Raw genomic sequence first — 22,099 nt, 5'->3', positions numbered from 1 at the left:
GTTGGGCCGAGACTCAGATGAGAAAGTGAAAGTACCCAAGTCAGTATCTTGGTACCACAAACCGTTTCTCCACGAGGAAGCACTAAACACTGGGGAAAAGCACAAATACCTAATTAATCTCTAAATGTTGAGAGGTCTCATTTTTGTTGTTTTTTTAAAGACCGAAATGAAACTGGTGAGTTCCGGAAGCCGTCTTGGCACTGTCCATCTTCTGGTCTGTCCCCATACTCTGGTTCCCGCTTTAACCCTCATCCACACCAGCTTGAGATCCCCGTGACATCACAGAAGTCACGTGACGTGCAGGGCCCTGTTCCCGCAGGACTTGGTCGATTCATCGAGAAGAGGCCAGAGCAGGGGTTCATGCCCACATGTGGATGAGACTGCCCTGGCTCTCCAGCTGGGCGGACCAGTGCTGCCCACGGCTGGCCGCCCAGAGGCAGTACTGCCCGCAGCCACACCGCAGCATGTGTAGGGTGCAGGGCTGGCTGCGTCTTGGGCGGACTTCCCTCAGATGAGCCTCAGACAGCTCAGGAGGGTCTCTGTGCCTTAGGGAGCACCTCAGATGTGAGGAAACAGGGTCGCTGCTGGACTCGGGACTCGAAGCCCAACGGCGCAGCCCCGAAGCGCATCCTGTCAGACGCTGTGCTTCGCTGTTCCTGGGAGCTGTGCTGGTCAGCCTGAGGGAAATGACGCCCCAGAGGTTTTGGTTCATGGTGGCTTGACGCTGTCACCCTGAGGCCCATGGTCCAGAAGAGCACTCTGGTGGGAGCACTGGGGGGACTGCTCACCTCACAGAAGCTGGGAAGCAAGAAAGAAAAACTGGGGGGTCAGGGGTACCCAAGGACCACCCACTAGGTCCCACCTCCCCTTAGCCACCCTGGGGGCCACCTTTAACACATGGCCTTTCCTGGACATTCTACACCCAAATTAGAGCCGAAACTTAGGTGACACACAGGAAGAAATGTCTGCCATCCCACTGGTGCTGCTGACCACTGAAACAGGACAACACTAGGCGGCCATATGCTCTGCTTCCTAGTGGAGAATGCAGGTGGGGGCTGTCCCCAAGTTAGCAGAGCCCGCCCTGCCTTGCTGGTTGCATCTGGGGTATTGCCTGACAACCCTGGAGCTGTGCAGCCCACCTCCAACAGGGTTATCCTCCCTGGTTCCCCAGCGGCTCAGATGAGCGTTGCAGTTTCAGCAATGAGAGGAAGAGAGGCGGGGGGGGGGGGGAGAGAATTTTTTAATATTTATTTTTTAGTTATCGGCGGACACACATCTTTGTTGGTATGCAGTGCTGAGGATCGAACCCGGGCTGCACACATGCCAGGCGAGCGCGCTACCGCTTGAGCCACATCCCCAGCCCTGAGCCACATCCCCAGCCCAAGAGTTTTAAATTAATGTCTTTATTTATTTATTTATAGTACTGGGGATCCAGCTCAAACCTGCTTTGTCACTGAGCTACATCCCCGTCCTTTTTATTTTCTATTTTGAGACAGGGTCTCACTAAGTTGCCCAGGCTGGCCTTGGACTTGTGATCCTCCTGTCTGCAAATCCAGAAGCTAAGAGAAGACAAGGAACCACTCTTGTCCACAGACCTCAGGCCCCAGGGCGTGAACCTGCCAACATCTCATCCAGACTCCCGGCTGCCAGCACTGCAAGGGAACCCACCTCTGAGGTTTGGGGGAGGACGCTCTGGGAGCGCAGCCCTGGGACACTGACATCAAGCCCTGATAAGGACAGCAGCCCGAGCAGAACCTGGGCCGGCTGGGCATCCATCCCCACAGACTCGCATGGACACCCACCTTCCAGGGGGCTGGCCCCTGAGAGTGCCTGTTGAGAGGGCTCTCAGGACACAGAGGGCACCTTCAAGACAAGAGACTCAAGGGGTCCTGTGGAGGGGACAGAATGTGGGGAAACCCGGATGTCCAGTGCCAGGAAGGCAGAGACACTACAGGGAGAAGGGAGCTGTGTCCAGGGGTCCATGCAAGACGGGCAGTTTGGGGAGGGGACAGTTGATCACACCCTTCCAGTCCAGCCAGGTCTCCCCGAGACCAACCCTGGCTGGAGCCCAAGGCAGAGGGCTCCTGGCCTGCACTCACTGTCCATCCGTGCGAGGACTGAGGACGAGTGGGGAGCAGAGGTCTCTGTGGCCATCACTGGGCCTTGGCCTCTATGCAGACTGCAGCTGTGGGAGCCCCGGGGGCAGGGGGCAGGCAGGAACCACCACAGCAGGCTGGCTCTCCCTTTAAGGAGCAGCAGACCTACAGCACGGGGTGGGGTGCACGGGCCTGGATGTTGCCCCAGCATCGTGTGTCCCAAAGACACAGGAGCCTGTTCTGACACAGTGACGGGCACTCTATGGGGACGAGAGATAGGAGGAAGCCGTGTCGGCAGAGGGAACAGGCAGTGCGTCTGGCTCCTTTATCTGCATTTGCAGGTGGACCCATCAGCCAGCACCTCCCTCACCTGCCTGCTGAGCCAGTGGTCAGCCTGGGTCCCTCCCTGCCCCTTGTCATCTTCCACCTGTGCTCAGCTCAGAATAAACTGGACGGAGCACGTAACCTATTTTAATAGCCCAAGATCCGGAGCCTCACCAGACACTGCCTCAGGGGCGCACGGGGAGAGGCCAGCACCCGTGACAGCCAGGCCAAGATGATTTCAGATCTGATTGCAGCTACGCATGGCAGTATAATTGCCAATCAGTCTGGGAGGAGATGAGATTCAGAGCTGGGCTCACGTAGCTGGCCCCACCCCGGATCACTCTGAGCAGAGGCAGCTCTGGTGACTGCCACTCAGGCCTTCAGCCCCCGCCACTCATGGAGCCGCCCAGACGTGTTTTCACGCCTAGCTGCCGGATCCCTGCTGGGCCCGCGAGCCTCAATCAGGGGGCTATCGGAGAGGCTGCCCCTTCATGAGATTGCTGGGGGGACCAGGACGGCCTCAGGTCCTTGATGAGCAGAGCAGCCGGGCGTCGCTGCGGGTGCCGGGAGCCTGGAGCCTCAGCTGACCTGCCAGGGCCAGGGGCTGTCACCAACAGCCTAGGATGTCTTCAGACCAGGAACCCAGGGGAGGTAGGAGACGTGACCGGCTCACTCACGGTCCTCTGCACAGCCCTTGGGGTGAAAGCACACCTCTGAATCTGAATATGAGGATAATGAATGAGAAATGAAATTGAAACTGCTTGTACATCAAAAGCACCACTGCACAGCAGACAGGACCCTTAAACAGAGTCACACGGACACAGCTCACCATGGGAAATTTGGATACCAAAGGAGTGGAGCCGGCGACTTCGGGGAGCCTGTTCCAGGGAGGCACAACTGGCTCGGAGCAGCCCTGCCCTGCAGCCAGCCAAGTGGGCTCTGTGCAGCTCAGGGGCGCCCCACACACCTCCTCCATAACACCCGCCCATGGACTGCCCTCCCGACACCCCAGCCCACATAGAGGCTCCCTCCAAGCACTGCAGGTGTCCCCAGGCCTTGTCACATGACGTGCACTCTTGGGTCTGAAAGCCTGTCTACACTGGATTTGTCTCTTCAGCACTGAGGACAGTGCCCGGCGTGAGCTGGGAGGTGGGGGAGAAGGAGGACATGATTCTGCAGTCCAGGTACCCTGGTGAATGGGCTGGTCACAGAGAACCGTCATGCCGTCCGCTCATACCTGGCTGTTTTCATGAGATCAAAAAGTGAATGTAACTAACGTCTGTGCGCGGAGATTGCTGCCACTCCCCCTGGGCCTAGAACACACGGCGCTCTGGGTTGAAGGCTAGCTGCTCAGAGGTGGTCCATGCTGCTGACCTCAAAGGCCACAGCAGAGGACCCTCCCTGGCTGCTGGCGTCCGCACGCCACTCACAGTCGCCCCACCCTAGCCCCTACCCCACCCGCAAACTGAAGCCAGGGCTGTCCGCAGCTGGCCCTGACCTCTGAACAGTCAAACCTCATGATTCCCTGAGTCAGGGAGCCCTCAGAGCTCACACCTTGAGGTTCAGATGGAGACTTCACAGCTCTCGGCATTCTGAGGTGGGGCAAGCTCACCGTGGGAAGGCAGACCTCTGTGCTCCGGGCGGGAGCCGAGTAGGCGTCCTCACCTCAGCAGGAGCAAGTCCTGAGGCAGCACGCAGCTGTCCTGAGTCCCACCACAGAATCTGGCACACGGGGGTCATGAAGCCGGAGTTGGCCTGTGAACCAGGCTGATGAGCCCTCAGTGGCCCTGGGCATGCCCTCAAGGACTTGCCGTCCTGGGGGACCAGAAGCGCCCCCAGAGCTTGGGCCCTCTGCGTCCTTCACGTTGGTCATGTACAACCCACGTCAACCAACCCTGAAAGAACGTGTGTTCTGGAGATTGCAGAATCTCCACGCAACAGGGCTTTGCAGAGGGGCCAGCCTGGCCTGGGGCAGCCTGGCCTGCAGGCAGGAGCTGGTCTTCCAGGCATCCAGAGCATCCTGGTGGCTGTGCTGGCAAGGTGGCATTAGAGTTCTGTGCCCACTTGCCTCAGGCCCTGACCCTCGAGAGCACCCACTCCCCACCCAGGAAAGGGTCCAGACACTGCGGGTGGGAAGACGGGCACGTGGTGGTGCCGCTCTCCTTCCCTGCTCTGGGCCTTGCTCCTCCACCCCTTCTCCCTCCCTCCCTGCTCAGGTGTGAGTGGGTAAAACTGAGAATCTCCCCCGCCCTGTAAGTGTTTGCTCTCAGGAGCAGCTGTGCCTGGGGAAGGAGGGCAAGAGACCAGCGACCAGGTCTGGCGAGAGGCACAGGTGGCAGCCCAGCGTGCTCCGGTCCCTTCCATCTGGGATGCTCCGCCCAGGAGCAGCTCTGTGCCCAGGCCCAGTGCTGCAGCCCAGCAGACCTCTCATCCCGTCCACCGAGCTCAGCAAGCAGGGACAGACTTTTAAGATCACTTGCAGTAATAGACTGAGGTCTTTTCTCCTGAAATCTGCAGGCCAGAGCCGGCCACTGCCCATCTTCTTCCCTGTCCTCTGGGACGCCTGTGCTCACGGCAAAGGTCTCCTACCTTAGTACCTGCGTTCGGCTGCAGAATTTCATATCCAAGTCAGTAGTGGAAAGAGTATTTTATCTCTGTAAACCCAGGTAGGGCTTCCAAGACAATTCTTTTCTGTCCTCGCCTTGTATCCACTAGTCCATCACCTGAAGCAGATCTTGATACACACCATTTACCAACGACAGCCCATCAGGACTGACCCCTGCAGGTCTCGGGACCTGCCGCTTCGCCTGTTATTTTTCACTGGACACTTGGCTTGATTCCCGAGGGTCCATCAAGGGTTCAAAGGAAGTCTCTTGTCCCCACGGGGGTGGCATGGGTCACCTGGGAGTTCATTGTCCAGGTCTCAGGGACAAGGCAGGCCTGCGTTTTCAGCCTTCCACAGATAAGAGTCTCTTCCCGGTCCTACTTGCCCAGGTGTCTCAGCGCTGAGCACAAGCTCATGTTTCCCACGTGGTGTTAGAAAGTGAAGGCACAGAAATGCCGACTGTTCTCTGATATAAGGAGGCTGATTCATAGTGGGGTAGGGAGGTAGGGAGGGGGAACACGGGAGGAAGAGATGAACTCCAGAGAGGGCAGAGGGGTGGAGGGGAAGGGAGGGGCAGGGGGTTGGAAATCATGGTGGAATGTGACGGACATGATCACCTTAAGTACACGTATGAAGACACGAATTGGTGTGAATATAGTTTGTGTACAACCAGAGATATGAAAAACTGTGCTCTATGTGTGTAATAAGAATTTTAATGCATTCTGCTGTCATACTAAATAAAAATAAATAGAAAATAAATAAAAAGTAAAAAGGTGAAGGCACAGGCTGCATTCACCCCCAGGGTCCCTGCCGTCCTTGCACCGTGGCTTCTGAGCTGTCAATGGCTGTCTGCTGCTCTGATGTGGCTTGTCCCAAAGCCCATGGGCAGGAGGTTCAGTCCAGAGTGGGTTGAGGGGGGTAGACCCGGTTGGAGGAGGGCCCATGGGTGTGACTGGTCCTGAGAGGGTGGAGCTATCCTCTGCCCTTGCTGGCAGTCCTGGCAGGAAGGGTTGTTATGCATATGTGTGGCACCTCCCTCGAATCCCTTTCCTATGCCTGTACTCATCACTGTGATGCCACCACCCTGCACCCACCAGAGCCAAGCAGAGGTTGCTCCACACCCTCTACCTGCAGAACCATGAGCTAAATAAATCCAACTTCTTTATGAAGTACCCCACCCCAGGCATTTGGTTATAGCAACACAAAACAGACTAAGGCTAGTAAAAACTGTTCAAACCTTAGCAGCAGGCATGGCCATCTCACTGGCCCTGTGGTCAGAAGCTGGGATGGCTGGCTTGCTGCTCTGGCCTGCTTCTCTCATGAGATGCATTTGAGCTGGGCTGCATCTTAAGGCCTGGCTGCAGAGCTTCTTTGTAGGAGGCCTGGCTAAAGACATTTTAGAAGGTGCTACCACTCAGGAGTGCAATTTTACCCATCCTGGCAGAATCTGCCCTAGAGAGGGTCCCTTGACTGAGATCCAGCTTTGCACCCACAGGTGTTCGTAAAGACATTGTGATGAACCAGGTGTGGTGCCACCCCTGAGATCCCAGATACTCAGGAGGCTGAGGCAGGGGAATCACGAGTTCAAGGCTGGCCTCAGCAACCTCGCAACCTCCTGCCTTAAGATAAAAATAAGAAACAAAGGGACCAGGGGTGCAGCATTGGTAGAGTGCCCTCAGGTTCAACCCTCAGCACCAAGACAATCAAGTAAGAGAGAGAGAGAGAGAGAGAGAGAGAGAGAGAGAGAGAGAGAGAGAGAGAGAGAGAGAAACAGAGAGAGAAACAGAGAGAGAAACAGAGAGAGAGAAAGAGAGAGAGAGAAAGAGAGAGAGAGAAAGAGAGAAAGAGAGAGAGAAAGAGAGAGAAAGAGAGAGAGAAGAGAAAGAGAGAGAGAAAGAGAGAGAGAGAGAGAGAGAGAGAAGAGAGAGAGAGAGAGAGAGAAAGAGAGAGAGAGAGAAAGAGAGAGAGAGAGAGAGAGAGAAAGAGAGAGAGAGAAAGAAGAGAGAGAGAGAAAGAGAGAGAGAGAAAGAGAAGAGAGAAAGAGAGAAGAGAGAAAAAGAGAGAAGAGAGAGGAAAGAAGAGAGAGAGGAGAGAGAGAGAAAGAGAGAGAGAGAGAGAGAAAGAGAGAGAGAGAGAGAGAGAGAGAGAGAGAGAGAGAAGAGAGAGAGAGAAGAGAGAAGAGGAGAAGAGAGAGAGAGAGAGAGAAAGAAAAGAAAGAAAAAAACCATGGTGATAAACTGGGCAAACAATGCACCTTCAGACCTCAGGTGGCCAGGGAGGGAGGAGCAGGGCAGAGGAGCCTCAGGAAGGATGGGGCACCAGGGCCCAGGAGGGCCCCATCCCTCTGCAGATCAGGGCAGAGAAGGGACAGGAGCCAGGCGAGAGACCCCGGGCTTGATTTTGAGGGCAGTCACCACAGGAGGAGGGTGATCTTGCTCACGGGGCCCAAGTACAGAATGTGCCCACCACCAGAGCGTGCCCAGAAGGCACACAGGACACCTCACTGTCCACCAAGATGTCCACTGGGGTGCCTCTGGTTCAGGGTTTAGGAGATCCATCCTGAAACTTTAAAAAATGTTAAGTGCTTACATTTTTTACAGGAAGAATGAATACACTTTTGTACATCTTTTACTGAAATTTTAGTTTCACACACATTAAAATTCAGGACCTGTCTGATGCGCAGCTCTGAGACTGGTAAATGTGGAGTCCTGGGAATGCCCGGGGAGGCCAGGCCATTCGCCCCTTCCTTCAAGCCCCGTGCGCAGCTCTGTGCTCACACGTTCCCCAGGCAAAGCCCGGCAGCCACCTGCCCAGTCCCTGTAGCCCCACGTTTTCCAGAACAAACCAGTGCACAGCCTGGTGCGTCCGGCCCCTCTCCCCACACAGCTCTGAAGTGCTATCCTGCGCGGATAGCCTCGGCTTCTTCCTGGGGACACCACAGTTTGTGCACGGGTCCCCAGTGAGGGGGCACTTGGATTCTTTCCCACCTGGGACCATTCGGAACACATCAACCATAAAATGTGCCACGAGCACTTGTGAAAGTGATTTTTTGGTGAACATAGATCCGTTTCATTTGGCTCTCACAAAAGCGCAGGAGCTGCGTTGCCAGTTCTCACACATTTACGTCCGACTTCCTGAGATGTGCTTTCGAGGTGTCCGTGCCATTGCACTGTCTGGAATTCTGCTTGTTCAGCGTCCTCACCAACATTCGGTCTTGCCATAAAAGACAGCCACTGGTGGGCTGGCTGCCTAGGTCAGGGGCAGTGGTGTCTCACTGTGGCCTCAATTTGAATTCCCCCATTGAAAAAAAAGGGTACTGACCATATTTCTTCCTGCATCTCTTTGCCATCGTGTGTTTTCTTTGGTAAGGGGTGTTTTCAAATGTCCAGCCGACTGCATTACTGGGTGACTTCTCACTGACCTGAGAGTTCTTCACATAGGAATCCTTTGTCAGATGAGAGTCAAATTCTTGGTCCTGATCTGCGTCCTGCAGTTTTGATCTTTCAGCAGAGACGGGCTGGAGCCAAAGGCTTTAAGTTTGAAGAAGCTCTGGCCAGAGTGGTTTATGGCTTTAATGCTTGTACTTCTGGAATTGAATCCACGAACGTTTGCTAGGCCAAGGTCAGCTGGGTTTTCTCCTGTTTTTCTCCCAGTTTCTGTAGTTTTGTGTTCTACATTCATATCTGGGATCGACCTTGTGTTGGTAGGTGGAGGATCCCCTACAGACGTCCAGGGGCCCCAGGGCCATCTGATGAAAGGATTCTCTCTCCTCCGCAACCCTGTCTTTGTACCTGTCTTAAAAATCAATTGTGTGAGTGTACTCTGGGCTCTATTCTCTTGTATTGATCTCTATCCTTCTGACAGTGCAGCACTCTTCTGGTTATAGTACTGTTAGAATAAGTCTTGATATTGGGTGCGTTTTTGTTTCAACTTTTAATATTGCTTTTAATTAATTTTAACCAGTACATTATAATTGTACATGATAATGGGGTACATTATGATGTATTCATACCTTCACATAACTTAAGTTGGTCAGTTTCCCAGTACCCCTTCAAATTTTTATATTCTCTATAGAATCATAATTCTAAATACTGTGCTTCATAACACAAGTATACTTTCCTCGTTCAAGGTCACTATTTAAAAACTCAGATGTGTTTCCTGGGTTGCAGGGTTTCTAGCCAATTCCCACCCAAAGCCACTTAAAAAAAACAAAAAGCGCCACCCATGCAAACACAACGCCCAGGCTGTGGCAGCCCCCAAGGAATCCAGCCAGAGAGAAGAGCTGGCATCTGTGAGCCACGGCCCACCTGGGACCACGGTCACGTCAAGAGGAAGGCTCCGAGACGCTGCCTTAAAGCAAGCAGGATCCCGGGGACACACGGTTTTCAGATATCTCAAGATACTCTGGGTGATGCCCTGGGTGCTCTTCCTTTTGCGCTTTTTAAAAATTGCTGGTGATTCTAGTAACTCTTCCCTTCCATGCAAACTTTACAGTGAGCTTGCTCATCCTGAAAGGGTCCTGCTGGGCTTGGACTAGGGTGGCCTTGAGTCCACAGAGACCTGCCAAAGATGCCATCTTCCAGGAGGTGGGCAGAGACCGCGCCCCTCTCACTTAGGTCTTCCATCTTGTAGTCTGAGCCGGCAGATCCTGTGCTATTCGAGACATAAACACCTAAATACGTCATTTTTGTGATGCAGTTGAAAGGGTACTTAAAGTCGATTCCCCGTGGTTTATCTCTAATGTCTAGATACAAACTGATTCTTCTTTTTCTCTTGGTGCACGGCTTGTGCCTCCTGCGACCTCACTCAGCCAACCACTAGCTCAGGACAGTTCTAAGTAGATCCCCGGGACTCGGGCACAGATGGCCACATCAGGGAGGAGAGAGGAGGTTTCACTGCTGCCTCTACGATCCCTGGGCTTCGCTTAGGGCCCAGAGTCCTGGCCTGCTGTGGTCAGAAGCAGAAGGGGTGAGGCCAGTGACAGGCCAGTCACTGCCCCCGAGGGTGCTTGTCCCCTCCGTCAGCCTGAGGCTGGCTGCAGGCTCTCACAGATGCCGACGTCCCATCAGGGATGCTGAGGTTCCCCCCGAGCAGGAGTTTGCCCGCCCCCCGAGGAGCCTGCCTGTGGGTTCTCGGATCTGTGCGTGCCACGGCGTCTCTGTGACTGTCCAAGGCATTCCTGGGACGGAGCTGCCTGGTCAGTGGTGTCCCTCTGCCGTGTCTTTGTGAGGCTCCTGGACGGCCGGGCTTTCCTCGGGCTCCCTTCTGTGGCTGCAGGGTCTCGTGGACCTGGTCCACGCTGGAAGGTGCTCCCTGTCTGATGGTGTTGTCTAGTGAAGCCACTGGGCGTGGAGTTGGGCTCTCTTTTAGTTTGTTTTGCTCTGTGAAGTTTCTAGTTGAGACAGTCCTTCTTCTGAGGGCACAGGACAATTCAGTCTCCCTGTCTCCTCTCAAGTGAGGAGAGGAGCTTTTGCTGTGTGTCTTTCAACAAGCTGCCCACCAACTCTGAGCTCGAGTGTGGTCCAAGTTGCTCCCAGAGCCCATCTGCTCTCTGCCCAGCTGCCCATCACCACCTCCCTGGCTCCCCACACCAGCCCTTGGCATCCCGCCGTCCTCCTTGGCCGGTCCAGCCTGCAGTTCTTGGGTTTTACTGACATCTTCAGACGTTCTCTGTTGGCTCGTGGGTTCCTGCCCTCTGTGGGTTTCTGTTAAACTCTTGCTCTTCGTCTGCCTCGGCTTTTGGTGGCGGATGCCCTCTGGCTTCCTAAGGCGGAAGCCCTCTTGGTCTGGGCCTGACTCAGGCCAAGGTGGAGTGGGAATCTGGGTCCCTTCCAGCAGCTCCAGCTGCAGCCTGCAGGTTGATATGCGGTTGTGTTTCCTCTCACGCAGGGTCTCCTCCTGGAGTTAACAGGAACGAGTGGCTCATATCCAAACACGGGCGGGTTCTCGGGAGCCCCTGTGTCGTGGACGCCCTGTGCCCTTTCACTAGGTGGAGCAGCACAATCCACGCGACCCCCGCGTGCCTTTGGAGGTTCCCTCGGGGCAAGATCGTGACCCCTCTGAGCCTAGGTCCTCTCCACCCCGCTCAGGCTCTCTAGGTGGCTGATTGCAGTTATCTAACCCTTGGTTTGGGCCAGGTGGTGTTGACGACTGCAGGTGCTTTGGCATCACCTCCTGGACGTACTCCATGCCGTAGGGTGAGGCTCCGGGTCTTGGTCAGTCTTTGGGGTGTCGGTTCCTGTTTAGGTGGCAACCAGACTCACGTGTCTCGACTTCTGTGGGTGACTATTATTGCCAGTTAGGTTTCAGAGCCTCTGCTGCTGGGGCCTGGCCGCCATTTGCACCTCGTGGATCTTTCTGGAACCTGGGTGGTGGCTGGGTCGAGACCCTGTCTCCTTGTTGGCAGGGATATTGGGCTCCACTTGGGGCCCTGCTGCCTCTGTCCCCTGAGGAGGCCCAGCTCAGTCCACTGCTGGGTCTCCCCCAAATTCCTGTACTGAAGCCCTAGCCCAAGGCGATGACCCTCGGGAGTGGAATCCACGCCCTGCCCTTCCATGTGAGGACACAGCAAGCAGGCCCGGCCACCACGACTCTGCCAGCTCTCTGACCTGGGACCTCCAGCCTCCAGGACCGTGGGACGTACATTTCTGTGCTCTCTGAGCCAGCAGTTTGTGGCCTTTTGTCATAGCATCCCAGACGGCTGCAGAGGTGGGACCTCACCCTCAGGCTAAGGTGAGAGATACAAAGCGGGGGATAGCCCAGAGCACTCACACTGCCATCCTGGGGCCTGGTTGACCTTCTCCCCCACCCTGCCTTCCCCGTGTTCCAACGGCCTTGGCTGGTGTGTTCTGCTTCTGCCAGATCCTGGGTGGGGCAGTGGGAGCCTGGCCAGTAGCAGGCTCACACCCTCTGCCAGCAGCGGAGGCCACTCTAGATTTTGAGTTTTTTTCTTGCTTTTTGGTACAAGAACACACCCCAAAGTCACCTGCTTAAGACCTAAATTCAATCTTTCCCCTCAGGAATCTTGTTCCTTTGATGGGAGAATTGAGACAAGAGGCCTTGGGTGGAGCTATGTGGTGCTGCGCGATGCCCTGGGCTCTGGAGGTGGGCAGAGCGAGGGACCGTGCGTCAGGGTTTATGCTGTCTCCAGGGTCAGCCCCACAGCAGGGGTCTCGCTCCCACCATCAGCCCCGCTCTCCGTTCCTGCTGCACCCACCTCTGCTCCTAAGAATGTCGAGGGGTTCACTCATCTGCTCGGCCGACTAATGTGGCAAACAGTTTCAGAATCATTCCACCAACACGAACCCACAGGGGGAAATGTCCCGGATCTCTGTGCACTTTTGCTTTATCATAGCTAGAAACACAGACTCACAGGGTGCTCAGAGAAGCCTCGCTCCTGACCCAGGGCCTTTCCCCGGTTTCCACCGCTCCAGAGGTCAATGTTTGGTCTGTTTGTTGCTATATCCTTTCTGTGTTCTCCTAACAAAATGTGTGTGTCTTCACATGCGTCTGTGTGTGCTTGGGTGTGCAACCATGCCTGTGCACATGTATATGCAAGTGTGTGTGCATGTGTGTGTGCATTTCCACTCCTTGCCTTTAGAAAAGGTAAGGTGTCCCACACGCTCTCTTGAGCCTGGCTTTCCCCGTAGCCACCTGCCCTAGGAATCACGTCACACAGCTCCCATGGCACGGAGGTCCTTGGGGTGTGGGCGTCTGGTGCTGCAAGGGGCGGACGTCTGGGACGCGGGGCCTCGTGCGTGGGGCCTTGTGCGCTGGGCCTGAGCAGCTCCTCAGCGCTGTGAGGGTCCTTCCATCCCTGCCTCTCTGTCCTCTGTCCAGCATGCGTAGAAAGTCACAAGGGCCTGGACGCGACCGTTGCCCTTGGCCAGTGTGGACCATGCTTGGCCCTCAGCACCCAGCCTCTGGTCCAGCGGTCTCCCTGGTTGGCTGGCTCCGGGGGATGTCCCGAGTGCCGCAGCATTCAGTGAGTGTTTCCCTGCTTCCCACAGGGTCCCCCAGCAGGCGGGACCGTGTCCTCGGCGTGGGGTCAGGTGTGCCCCAGGAACACTCAGGGAGACTGTGCGAGAGTGTCCCTGGTATGCGCTGGCAGAGGACTGCCACAGCGAGGGCGTTCCTGGACCCCTGACAGCCGCTGTCCCCGCCGCCACCGCCACCCGGCCCTGGCAGAGTCCTGCATGAAGAGGCTCCGACTCCCAGTCTTGCCTCTGGCGTCAGGACACAGAGCAGGAGCTTGGAGCAGCCCCTGGGAAGTTCCTGTCCTGGGTCTTCCTCTGTTTGCTTTCCAGGAGCCGCAGCAGTAAACCCTCCTCTTGCTCACGGGGAGGGGACACAGTCCTTGATTAATCATGGTGCTAGGCCGGACCGCAGGGCCTCCCACTGAAGGGGAGACCAGGGGCTCCACCCTCGGCCCAGCCAAGCTCCAGGGCTCAGCCCCCTCCCGCTTCCCGGCTGCCCCCCCCTTCCTGTTTGCTTTCCCGTCTCACCTTCCTTCCCCCCCCCTGCTCTGCCTCAAAGCTGCCCAGTACAGAGTCCGTCATACTTATTCTCCAATAGTTTATCGAATCAAAGAACGTACGTTGTAAGCTTTAACTACACACTTTAAAAAAACAAATAGGGTCTGGAGAGTGACGTACGTCAGCGGGGTGGTGGGATAGGTGTGCGGGAAGGGAACCTCGTGTGTGCTGTGGACACGTCAGAAAGCCACAGTCTCCTAAGACATTAAAAGAAGAACCGCGGCCGGCCCCAGGAGGAGCCGGAAGTCAGCGTCCACGTCCTGTGCGCAGCGAGATGTGGAGTCCACCCAGTTGACCACCTCTGGGGGAACATGTAAAGAAAACGTGGTGAGAACCCACAAAGAAATACTACTCAGCTCGGAGGAGGGGATGCTGGTGTTTGAGGAGGAGCCTGGGAAATGGTAGGCTAGCTGAAATGCGCAGGCACGGGAAGGAACGTTCGAGATCTGCCTGAGGTGGACTCCAAAACCAGACTCATGGAGGTGGAGTGGAAGGGTGGTCAGTGAGGCTGCAGCGCTGGGCCGAGAAAGTGTAGACGCTGGTCAGAAGGTCAGGAGCTCCAGCTAGACAGGAGGGTGAGTTCTGCTGACCCAGAGGCAGCAAGCTAGCACAGTTCATAGTGATGTAGACTTCAAAATTGCTGAAGAGCGAATTCTAAGTCTCCCCACACAGAACCTGAGGTGGGGGACGGGTGGACCCACCTCACCTGCTTGTTCTGCCGTATGCACTGGACGGAAGCTTGGCCTGGAGCCCAACACACATGCTGTCACCCTTTGTCCACAGAAGCTGGACCAGCAACACCTGCGTGTGTCCTTCCTCTGGCAGGGAGTAGCAGTGTCCAGCTGTGGGCAGGAGCGCTGGGCAGGACCTTCTGCTCTGCTTCTGGACCCACAGGGAGGTCCCCGGGGAGGCACTGGTGTAGCAGAGCAAAATGAGAGGCCGAGAAGGTGATAATGTCCGGAAACCAAACAGAAACAGCATGCTGCCCAGGAAGGGCCAGCAGAGGCAGGGCAGCACCCCGGACGGCAGTGCTGCGCAGCCAGCTCCAGGGCGAGAGCCACCTCTGCTGTCCCAGAGCCGTCCCTTGCCTGGTTCCTGTTCCCCTCAGAGGGACTAGATAACTCTGTTCCGGGAACTGGGGCCTCTAGAGTCTCATAAGGACACCTTGGGAGGCCATAGACCAGAGCTTCTGGCTGGGAAGGACTCCCTGGGGTGGGACGTGCCCACGCTCCTCTGCTCCAGCTTGGTGACCCCGATCTGATCTGCCTCTCTTCCGCTGGCATTTCCCACGCTGCCCGGGCAGCGAGGCTGATCCCAGGTAGGAGACACCTGCAAGGCACTCTGGCTTGGGGGACTTGACAGCTGTGTCTGCTGCCACGAGAAGTTCACGGCTCACCACAGCGAGTCTGTGGAACCCCAAGGCAGCTCTTCACACCCAGGTCACACTGTGCTCCAGTTCCTTTGTTGCCGAGCCCCTCGTGGCCTGCTACTTCAGAGCCAATGTCCCAGGGTGCCGAGACACTCGGCACAAGCTGCTGGGCTCTCCTCCCGTGGCTGTGGCCAGGGCCTTGTCCAGCCCTCGTGGTGAGGCCCGGGCCAGGAGCCACGTGCTTCTCTCGTCCCGCCTCCTGATTCCTCCAACTCACCTCCCTGCTCCACAGAGGCTGCCGTCCCTCCATGGACCTCCCAGGCTGGCTACCAGCTGCTGCCAGCTCCTCTTTCTGGCCCACTTTCCACAGAGCCTTGGAGATGACCCTGGGGAGAGGCTCCTACACCTGGGAAACCCGTCTGGCTGCCTCCACAGTTAGGAGGAAGCCCCTGGCTGGGCCTATGGGCTTCTGCCAGGATGGCCCCACCCTATCATGCCAGGCCGAGCTGGCCCTGTGCTGGGGCCTCTGCAGGGCCAGGTCCTGCAGAGCCTGGAGGCTGCTCCTCCACTCGGGGATGCGCCTTCCTGTGACGTGGACTCAGCCCAGTGCTGCCCTCTGGAGAGGTCCTTCTGTGCACCCAGTCGGGAGGTCCTTCTGTGCATCCAGACAGGGGGTCCTTCTGTGCACTCAGTCGGGGGTCCTTCTGTGCACCCAGTCGGGAGGTCCTTCTGTGCATCCAGACAGGGGGTCCTTCTGTGCATCCAGACAGGGGGTCCTTCTGTGCACTCAGTCGGGGGTCCTTCTGTACACCCAGTCGGGAGGTCCTTCTGTGCATCCAGACAGGGGGTCCTTCTGTGCACCCAGTCGGGGGTCCTGTGCACTCAGTGGGGGGGTCCTTCTGTACACCCAGTCGGGGGGTCCTTCTGTGCACCCAGTCGGGGGGTCCTTCTGTGCACCCAGTCGGGGGTCCTGTGCACTCAGTCGGAGGGTCCTTCTGTGCACCCAGTCGGGGGGTCCTTCTGTGCACCCAGTCGGGGGGTCCTTCTGTGCATCCAGTCGGGGGGTCCTTCTGTGCACCCAGTCGGGGGTCCTTCTGTGCATCCAGTCGGGGGGTCCTTCTGTGCACCCAGTCGGGGGTCCTGTGCACTCAGTGGGGGGGTCCTTCTGTGCACCCAGTCGGGGGTCCTTCTGTGCACCCAGTCAGGGGGTCCTTCTGTGCACCCAGTCGGGGGGTCCTTCTGTGCATCCAGTCGGGGGGTCCTTCTGTGCACCCAGTCGGGGGTCCTTCTGTGCATCCAGTCGGGGGGTCCTTCTGTGCACCCAGTCGGGGGTCCTGTGCACTCAGTGGGGGGGTCCTTCTGTGCACCCAGTCGGGGGGTCCTTCTGTGCACCCAGTCGGGGGGTCCTTCTGTGCATCCAGTCGGGGGTCCTGTACACCCAGTCGGGGGATCCTTCTGTGCACCCAGTCGGGGGGTCCTTCTGTGTATCCAGTCGGGGGGTCCTTCTGTGCACCCAGTCGGGGGGTCCTTCTGTGCATCCAGTCGGGGGTCCTGTGCACTCAGTCGGGGGTCCTTCTGTACACCCAGCCGGGGGGTCCTTCTGTACACCCAGTCAGGGGGTCCTTCTGTGCACCCAGTCGGGGGGTCCTTCTGTGCATCCAGTCGGGGGGTCCTTCTGTGCACCCAGTCGGGGGGTCCTTCTGTACACCCAGCCGGGGGGTCCTTCTGTACACCCAGTCGGGGGGTCCTTCTGTACACCCAGTCGGGGGGTATTCGAGGCTTTTTCCCATGATGCCTTCTTCTGTTCCCTCACCACTTCATGGGGCCCAGGGCCCCCTAATGTCTGACCTCTACCTGGGGAGCCCTGGACTCACGGCTGGGATCCAGTGCCTAGTCTCAGGCTGGACGGCTCCCGGGCAGGCACCATGAGGTCTGCGCCCTGAGGGTGATCACACATTACAAAGCAGGCAGATCTCTTCTCTGGCAGTGAGAGGCAGGTGCCATCTAAACCCTTGTTTGAGTGTACGTTGGTTGTGTGGCCCTTAAGGTCTGTCCTCGGCTCAGAGAGGGGGATGTGGACGGGTGCTGATGCAGCTCCTGCCTGGGCAGGCGATGGGTGGGCACCACCACAGTGAAGGAGAGGCACCAGGACATCCCCGATGCTCAGCTTCAAGCAAAGTGCACCGTGTGAGACAGGCGGAGACCCAGGAGTCCGGACCTGCCGGCTGGGTTGCCTGGGGTCGCCTTGTGCAGGAGGGTGTGGCCTTCGTGGACTCAGAACCAGCCTCCTTCCTTGGCAATGAGAACAGAGCAGAGGGCTACTTCTTCCCCCAGCCGGGCTCAGGTCCACAGAGGGTCTGGGTGGCCCTGCTGCCCCTGCTACGTCCTGTCCACACCGTGTGCCACGCCCATGCAGGAGGCTCTCTGGGTTCAGTGTCCCCCCTTTAGGCTCTGCCACTTACCTCTCCCTGTCCTCACCGGCCATTGCACGATGGGCAGAGTTCAGAGCCAAAGCAGGGTCCCGGCTTCCTTGGATTCTCAGGGGAGTCGAGCTAAACACAAGACAGAGAGGCTCCACTCACCAGCCGGAGCGGAGCATGCTGGCTGCATTCCTCCAGTGCCCAGAAGGGGCCCCACTCATGTGCCCGAAGCTCAGGGGACAGACTCGTCCAGCTCCCTCCCACCCACAGGCCCGCAGACCGGGCTGTTTTAGTCAGCCTTCTCACTAAAAAGAGTCTAAAACATCTGGCCAGCACAACTGTAGGGAGGAGAAGTCGACTTGGGGCTTGCAGTTTCAGGGTCTCCGTCGACAGAAGGCCGGTCCATGGCCTGCAGTTGGAGGTGAGGCCGGACATCTCGGTGGAGAGTGTGGCAAGGGAGCGCCTCACATGATCATCAGGAAGCAGAGAGAGACCCCAGAGCTCGCCCCGATGCCCACCTCCTCCAGCCACACCCTACCCGCCTTCGGCCCCACTCAGTTAATCCCATCAGGTGACTGATCCACTGATTGAATCAAGGTCTCACAACCCGATCGTTTCTCCTCTAGACCTTCTTATCGTCTCACACATGAGCTTTTGCGGGACACCTCACATCCACAACATAACAAGGGCCGTTTCATGGAGCAAGACTTTTATCTTAAACATCACAGCGGGGGTCAGAAACTTATCTGGCCCTCTAAGCTCTCAGCTCCACGGAGTGCAATGCAGTTCGCCCAGGTGTCTGCCCAGTAGCCTCCATACCCTTGCTAGGTGTGGTCTGTTTCAGAGAACCCTCAGGTTTGTGCTGTGAGCAGACAGTGACCCTGACCACTCACGTGGGTTAAGGAGCATGGAGGAAGTCCACTGCGGAAGAGGAGGAGCAGGGCCCCCTACGTGGTCAATGTCCACGCGAGCATGGCCACTGGCCACCTCAGGACTGCTGTGTCTCCTGAGGGGTGCTGACCCTGTTGTCCACACCTGGCTCTGTCATCAGGCTGCAAGGGCCGCATGCACTGTGAAGCCCAGCAGAGGAGCACCAATGAGTGGAGGCGAGAGGCCACGTTGACAAGGGACCAAGACACCACTGTGGCACTGTGTGGGTGCCCTGGTCTCACGGTGACCACGGTGCCTTCTCATGTTGCAAGGGAAGCTGGAGCTCCCACACGTGTGTGCGAGGGGTGGGGGAAGCCTGGGGGCACCACCGTTCACACACTACAGCACAGACAGCTGGACTCGCCTGCAGTGCCCGTGCGGGGGCACTGGGCAGGGAGACCCCTTTGCTTGCTGAGGTCACCTGGTGCATCTCACAGGCACCCTCACACCCAGTGCCACGATGCACACAACCTTCTACATGAACACACAGGGCAGGACGAGAGGGGCCGTGAGCGGGCTCCCTGGGCCACACAGCAGGATGTCGCGGGTGGGTTTGCTCCCATCTTAAAACCAGGAGTGTGTGGTAATCAGGACACAAGGAGGACATTTTCTGGCAATTAACAAGTGACCAGAGGAGTTTAAAATCCTGGAGTGGAATCAAAGGTCCTTCAGAAAAAGACAAATGAAAGTGGCCAGTTGGTCATTAGTCACCGGGGCTGTCCGACCTGGGGTGGGGGCAGGATTCCTGCCCCTGTGAACTACACAGATAAAGGAGAGATTCATCACCTCCTTTATACCCTGGAAAGTTAAATGCTGAACCGCTAGTTACCATGGCCACACGGGCAGCGCTGGTCTCTCCTGGACTTTGGGGGCTGTTCAGCAACAGCAAGGCGGTGCTCTCTCCTCAGGGCCACCTGCCAGGGCCGAGGGCTCAGTAGGTGCTTTCCTTGAAAAAACTTCCACAAGCACACAGAGCCAGGAAGGGCCAGGCGTGTCCCAGGGGCCCGCCAATCACCAAGGTGGCGTTGCAGAGAGACAGAGAGGGAGACAGAAGAGACGGGGGAGAAAGGGACAGAGAGGGAGAGACAGAGAGAGAGACAGAGAGGGAGACAGAAGAGACAGGGGAGAAAGGAACAGAGAGGGAGAGACAGAGAGAGAGACAGAGAGGGAGACAGAGAGGGAGAGAGAGATGGAGAAGAGAGAGACAGAGACAGAGTCAAAAAGAGAGAGAGAGGAGACAGAGAGAGAGAGAGAGAGAGAGACAGAGACACACACAGAGAGAGAGAGAGAGAGAGAGACAGAGACACACACAGAGAGAGAGAGAGAGAGAGAGAGAGAGAGAGAGAGAGAGACCACAGGAAAGGAAGAGTGAGGCACATGCACAGGGCCGGGTAGACAGAGCCCTGTCCTACAGGAAACCCCGTTATTCTTGCTTCTAGAAAAACAGAGTTTAAATTGTGTCCTTGTGGAGCTGGGGTGGGGTTCCCTGAGCCCAGGGGTGTGTGGCAGCCGTCTGTGGGTGAACACAGGAAACAACCCAAAGCCTCTTTGAACCTGGTGGAAGAGCTTCCCGGGGCCTGGCTGCCGCTGACCTGTGCCAACCTGGTGACATAAGCCACTTGTGCTCGGGGACCTGCAAGTGCTTCCTTTCCTCCCACGGGGCTCTCTGGGTGGGAGCAGAATAGACCTTCAAGGCCATGGCCGCCATTCGTGACCTTGGGTGGTCTTGTGTTTTGGTTCTCTAACTTTGTGACCCCCAGAAGACCGCTCTAGGACACAGTCATCAGCCCCTGTATCCCGAAGGCCCAGGGGCTGTCTTGAAGAACCAGCAACACGCCCCTGCAGAAGAGGAACACTGGTGCCCCGGGCATCCTAAGATGGCCACAACAGCACCTGGGCGCTGGGATGCCAGGCCAGGAAGAGCCCACGGCTCTGAAGTCCCATGTGCACGTGGAGCTGTGTGCCAGGGAGGGCAGGCTGTCAGGTGCAACCCGGACCCGCCTGGCCCTAGCCACCGCTCCGCAGGCTGGGCATGCGCATGTGAGTGCAGTGAGGCTGGCGGAGGGGCACCCCAGCTCTGCAGCAGCAGGGGGTCGTGCTGTACACACACCTCCAGCAAAGACGTCAGCTTGTCTTCCGCGGGCTGCTCCGTTTCACGTGTTTAGTGATTCATTTTTATGAGACTGGTAACCCGGGGCCGTCGCCTGGCGGGGCGACCATGGAGATGGCACCCAGCAACTCTGATCTCACAGAGAACAGCAACGGTGAGCCAAGACCTGACTCCTGCAGGGCTGTTCACGTCTTAGTTTTTAAGCCACAGGAGGAATTGTGTTAGTCAGCGTTCTGTGTCTGTGACAAACGCTTAAGAAAATCATCGTGACTTCTGTCTCCGAGGTTCACCCTGGGCCGCCTCCCCAGGTGTGGACAGGTGTCGAGGCAGAGACCATGGGGGGCCACCGCACAGTAGGGCTGTCACTTCATGGCAGAAGGATGCCTAGAGGGGAGGGCCAGGGCCCCTCGTCCCCTCAAAGGCACGTCCCCAGTGACCTTCCTCCCTCCCTCTAGCCAGCCCTCATGGGGACACTTACGGCCCACATGGGACCAGGACACATCTCCAGCCTTCAGGTTTTCTGCCATTTGGGCTGGATGACCTTGAGGGCACCTGGAAACCAGGGTGTGTCGGCGCGTGCAGGGTACACGGGGTCACCCCCACCGCCAGTCACAGTGACCTAGAGGACTCCGCACAGAAACACTGGGCTCCCAGTGAGTGACATCGGGTTCCCAGGTAAGCTGGCGAGGCCCTCTCTACCCCTATGCACCTCCTCTGCAGGCTGTCTCCCTGCCCCGGCGTCTCTGCCTGTGGGCCTCTGCCCTGGACCTGCTCTTGCGGGCCATTCTTCCCGCTCGTTCTCACAGCCAGGGCTTCACTCTCTGCTTATCCACGACCTCTGGCCCCCGGCTGCCTGGCCCACACCTGCCTCTGTCACCAGCCTGCCTGTGTCACCAGCCTGCCTGTGTCACCAGCCTGCCTCTGTCACCAGCCTGCCTGTGTCACCAGCCTGCCTGTGTCACCAGCCTGCCTCTGTCACCAGCCTGCCTGTGTCACCAGCCTGCCTCTGTCACCAGCCTGCCTGTGTCACCAGCCTGCCTCTGTTGGCAACTTCACATGCTGTCCACAGCCAGACCAAAAGGGAACTTGCAGAGTGGTGGACTCGCTGCCCGCTCTCCTTCTTCTGGAATCGTGAACACCCTCCCCACATCTGACCACCTTCTTGTCCTTCAGGTCCTGGCTTGACCCCTGGGCCCCCTCCAGGCCGTGTCCTTTCCGCCCGGTCCCCCCTTGCAGCCTGTCTGGAGGAGTGACAGTTGTGGAGTCTCTGGCTAACTTTCTCCCCTCCCTTTGTGTGGCCACATCCTATCGAAGAGAGGTGTCCTGGAGTGTAGGGGAAGGACCCCTGTGGACCACCACAGACACGCCAGAGACCCTGGGTCCTTCACAGAGGGACAGAGGCCGATCTGGGATCACCAGGTGCCCCAGAGGACAGGCAGGCGCCACCATGGGTCTCCCTCATGCCCAGAGGTCTGCTCAGGCATCGAGCAGGACCCTCGCCACCCTGTTGCAGGGAGGTGCCCGCCTGGGGAAGGTTGGGCCCCTGAGCTCTGCACTCTAATATCCCCTGAAGTGGAAGATCCCTTGTCCCATCTTGAGGGTTGCTCTCCCTGGGGACGAGGACAGGAGGAGGGCAGCCCTAGGAGCTTCTCCCCAGAGAGGAGTGTCCCCTGCAACTGTAGCGGCATCATACCAAAGGGTGCACGTGCCC

This window comes from Spermophilus citellus, assembly GCF_964194105.1.
Source record: "Spermophilus citellus genome assembly, chromosome: 1".
NCBI lineage: Eukaryota > Metazoa > Chordata > Mammalia > Rodentia > Sciuridae > Spermophilus > Spermophilus citellus.
Note: the sequence above shows the minus strand (reverse complement) of the source record.